The sequence below is a fragment of the Gadus morhua genome, chromosome 14 (assembly GCF_902167405.1).
Source record: "Gadus morhua chromosome 14, gadMor3.0, whole genome shotgun sequence".
Taxonomy (NCBI): domain Eukaryota; kingdom Metazoa; phylum Chordata; class Actinopteri; order Gadiformes; family Gadidae; genus Gadus; species Gadus morhua.
In genome coordinates, this window is record NC_044061.1 from 2,759,202 (window position 1) to 2,764,201 (window position 5,000).

A 5,000-nucleotide genomic window follows, 5' to 3' on the forward strand; every position below is an offset into this window, starting at 1 on the left:
CCCCCTTCACCCCCCTCCCCCTCTCTGTGTCCTCCTGAGCGGGGGTTGAGCCGCTGAACAGATTATGGCGTAATTAAGGCGCTAAAGCAGCACATTATCCACCTGGTGGCTTAGCCTGGGTGGCTAGCACCGCGGCTAGGCTAATCAGCGTGTGTGCGGCGACGGGCCTGTGTGGATGAGCTCTGTTTTTAAGTGTGCGTGTGGTTTCTTTAACGGGTGTGTGTGTATCCATCTCACCTGATTAAGGCCTCTTAAAGGGATGTGTTAAAGCATTAGGTGAGGCCGGGTTGTAATGTGACGCGTTTAAAGGCGGGGAATTGAATCAGGGAGTAGGCGGAGGCTAAATGAACACACGGGCCTCGGCAAAGTCATATCTCTGTCTCCCCTCCTGTTCCTCCGTCTCTCGTCTCCCTGCTCGTGTTACTCTAACTGCGTCTTCCACTGTCTAGCCCCAACTATCTCTCTGTCTCTGTCTCTGTCTCTGTCTTCTCTGTCTCTCTCTCTCTCTCTCTCTCTCTCTCTCTCTCTCTCTCTCTCTCTCTGTCTCTCTCTCTCTCTCTCTCTCTCTCTCTCTCTCGCTATGACTCTATTTCTCTCTCTCTCCCTCTCCCCAACTCTTTCCCTCTCTCTGTTTCTCCTTCACGGTGTAACTTTCTCTCTCTCTCTCTCTCTCTCTCTCTCTCTCTCTCTCTCTCTCTCTCTCTCTCTCTCCCTCTCTCTCTCTCTCTCTCCCTCTCTCTCTCTCTCTCTCTCTCTCTCTCTCTCTCTCTCTCTCTCTCTCTCTCTCTCTCGCTATGACTCTATTTCTCTCTGTCTCTCTCTCCCTCTCCCCAACTCTTTCCCTCTCTCTGTTTCTCCTTCACGGTGTAACTTTCTCTCTCTCTCTCTCTCTCTCTCTCTCTCTCTCTCTCTCTCTCTCTCTCTCTCTCTCTCTCTCTCTCTCCCTCCCTCTCTCTCTCTCTCCCTCTCTCTCTCTCTCTCTCTCTCTCTCTGTCTCTCTCTCTCTCTCTCTCTCTCTCTCTCTCGCTATAACTCTCTCTTCGGGGTCCCCCCTGCCCTCTAAGTGGTTTTATTAAATTGGGTGTAATTGCGCGGGCAGACAGCAGAATGCAATCAGAGAACAACCGTCGGCGTGTGGGACTGCGGCTCGGCTGTATTCGATTGGGCGGAGCACTAAGTGTACAGAGGGCAGCTTCCCACCACCAGGCAGCACTGAGGCTAATACGGTTGAATATGCCCCTAAAAGTCATCCGCTGTAATGGATTCACCTGTTTACCAACTAGAGTTTAGCCAACAAAGTCAGCGGAAAGAAAATAAAGATTAAAGAGAGTGGAAGAGAGACGGAGAGAGGGAGAGACAGAGACAGAGAGAGAGAGTGCATTTGTGTGTGTGTGTTTGTGTGTGTGTGTGTGTGTGTGTGTGTGTGTGTGTGTGTGTGTGTGTGTGTGTGTGTGTTTGTGTGTGTGTGTGTGTGTGTGTGTGTGTGTGTGTGTGTGTGTGTGTGAGATGTGTCATCAAATGCCTTCCTGCCTGGAAGTGTGTATCTTTAATTGCTTACATTCGATGTATAATTATCTATATATATATATACAATTATCTTTATAATCTAATAAAACTGAAAAAAATGAGTTCAATACAATCATACATATTTTTCATGATTTACTAATTATTGATCCGTTCAAACACGATCAAAGATTTTTATTGATTGAATCAATTTGAAATTCCATCCAAACTACATCTATTAGTGACACAAAAATCTTCATCCAAATATTAATTACTAATTTAACAAATTATTATTTTTAATGAGGTTCTTTGTTTTTAAGACAACTCCGGCTTAGACCATGAAAATTTTGATGGCATCACATAAATCCAATAAGAAACACAATCTTCAACACTATATTGTTGTTAACAAAAGTGTATTTTTAAGAATAAAATAACATTTTTTAAGTTTTATGGATTTTATTATTATCGGTTTTATTATTTTATTGGATAACCGAAACCTTTACTTTGAAGGGAGACATGCTCTTACAAGATATGGGGACTTCGTCTCATTGTCATCCACTAGCATTGGTAATTTAACAACACAACTGAACAAAAATACAACAAATATTTCGATTTTATATTGCACAATTTTCGTTTAAGTTGCTAATCTTTTTTTATATAAAAAATGTGTTACAATAATACAAATATTGCTCTTCATACACTAAACTAAAATAAAACTATTGTTCGGTTAAAAACTGCCATCTTTGGGTTGGACATAATAAACGAGTCCTGAGCTTTGGGTGACCGTCATTGTTGAAGTGTCCTGGAGCAAGGTGTCACTTCCCCTGTCTGCGCGAGGCCCTACACGGGCAGCGCGTGAGGGCCAGGCTCCATGCTCCATGTTCCAGGCCCCATGCACCAGGCGCCATCCTCCAGGCTCTATCCTACATGCTCAAGGCTCCATGTTCCATGTTACATTCTACATGCTCGTTGCTACATGCTACTTGCTACATGCTCCAGGCGCCATGCTACATTCTATATGCTACATGCTATATGCTACATGCTACATGCTACACGCTCCATGCTATATTCTACATGCTACATGCTACATGCTACATGCTACATGCCACATGCTACCCTCCTGCCAACCAGAGCTGTGGAGGGCAGAGGGCGGGTTGCAGGGTTCGTGGGACCAGGGAGCTGCTAGGGCAGGAAGGACGCAGAGTGTCCGGGTGCCTTTCTGTCTGCACACCAGAGCCCTCGTCCAGAGCCCTCGTTAGAGAAGGAGCTCCAGAGGGGGTTTAGGGTCCACCGGTCCTCATGGGGCTCCTCCTTTGCTATTATCATTTAATGCTGCATTGTAATGTACCTAAAATGTACTGACAGTTTGACGTAAATCAATTCAATGCAAACACAATAAATGTGTCTAATTTTGAGTTATTTACTTATAAATTATTCCTTGAATATTAAACATAATTCATTGATTGAAATATGAATTTCGACACGTCAATCATTGTGTTGGAAATAAATAGTGCATGTGTAACTTAAGAAAGTATTATTCAGTACCATGCCCTATGTTTCACAAAGGTAACTTTTTATTCTCTGTAGTTTTCCTTTCTGGCCAGGCGAGTCTCTCTGGTGAAATGCGCATAAACATAGAAAACAACTACACTGGGATACAGCTTCAATGTCAAGGTTACCTTTTCATGCTTGTGCAGGTGTAGTTAGATGATCTACGCAGAGACAGCCTGGGTGGAAGCATCTCTCTGCTCAGAATACCCACCAGGTCGCTGGTGAATCATTAATTGGTCTCTCTTTTGTTTTATGGGTTCTAATTATGTTCATTGTTTTCTAATTGTTTTTACCTTTCTCACTGGCGGTACATGCAGACACAAGGTTACATATTTAATGTGGTCTGATTGTCTTTTAGAATATATAGGCTGAGGAATTAGATTACACACTTAAAATTGTTCAAATATAATTTGCGATTAATACTATAATGTTTAAAGTATATTAATGATTTTCAACCAATTAAAACAATACAAATAAATGCAATTGTTCTTTACCAAGCGAGGGAACCACCATTGGATGCAACTGTTTTAATGGAAGGCAATTTAAATGTGTCTTTTATTTGTATATTTTTATAATATATATTTTTTAAATTGTACTGTTATGTAGACTTGGCAGGATTATGGATATTTAGATTAATGGATATTTACAACATTTATGTGTTGCATTCCTGTTTAATTTTGTTGCAAGTCATGCAACAATGCAATGTAATATGATGTGTTAAACATGGAATTAGATTATTTAAAATACACTAACAATAAAGGTTTCCAAAAGCATTAGCGTTACACGTTGTGCATGATTATAAATATAAGCACAGCGTTGTAAGCAGTCATCTGTTGTGTGCCTGTGTTGATCTCATTATAGAGTGAGGGTTTTTTAGTCATGACATGACATTAAAATAATTGCATAGTGAAGCCGTATTGGTTTAAAGATGGAGTCAACAGCGATCATCTAAATGTAGTTGTGTGAGACTCGATGTACCGCAAATAATTCAATCACAGTCGCCCTATCAAAACAAACAACGGAGGACTTTTAATATTGTATTAGTGCATTTTTACTGCTGCTCTTTATTGTAATTGCAGAGTAATTAATCAGCATAAACGTGTAGGAACAATGTGACACAGCTGCTCGCTGCTGTACCAGCCATCACTGCTCTGACCTTGGCTGGATTAAATAATCACTGCAGGATTTAGTTACACAATGAGACACACACAATGCATCTCCCCCCACCCCCCCCCACCCCCCCCCCTCTCTCTCTCTCTCTCTCTCTCTCTCTCTCTCTCTCTCTCTCTCTCTCTCTCTCTCTCTCTCTTCACTTCAACTGTTGCCGGTTTTATTAAATCCAAGCAGAAAATTACTGTCATGAAATCTTTCATAAGAGCTGATATTTATAAAAAATGTGAGTGTGTGTGTGTGTGTGTGTGTGTGTGTGTGTGTGTGTGTGTGTGTGTGTGTGTGTGTGCGTGCGTGCGTGCGTGTGTGCGTGTGTGTGTGTCTGTGTAAGTTGTGTTTTCAAGTTAAGCATTGTCCCTAAGCCTACGTTCTATGTGGACCTAAACAGTAGAACCGCAATAGAATAAAGCAAATGCTTTGAAAGAATCTTTCCCCTCATAGATGCTGACGACCTAAACCTTCCCCACCATGTAGAGAAACGATCCTCATGCACCCATAGTGGAACATGGCTGCATGGCACGGCCTGTCTTAATGATCAAGTGTGTGTTCTTTGTTTATGCCTCCTCTTTATGCACCGCTGTTCCGTGGCTATTCTGGTCGGGTGCTGGATGTCCGGGTGAGTGTCTGCCCGCTCAAAGACAAAGAAGGACGCTCATAAAGGCTGACCGGGCCTGAGGTGCACCCCTCAACTCCACCACACACACACACACATACACACTTTCAGCATTTACCTGAGTCTGTTTTAATCTCTCGCGGTCTAAACTCTTAACATCGCT

The 5,000-nt window shown here is 42.4% G+C and overlaps 1 protein-coding gene across 1 annotated transcript in view; it reads left to right on the top strand.

Moving 5' to 3' along the window:
* spata17 (spermatogenesis associated 17) overlaps window positions 1-5,000 on the top strand; it is an 11,027-nt gene that overhangs the window by 5,860 nt on the left and 167 nt on the right. The gene's annotated exons all lie outside the window — the stretch shown is intronic.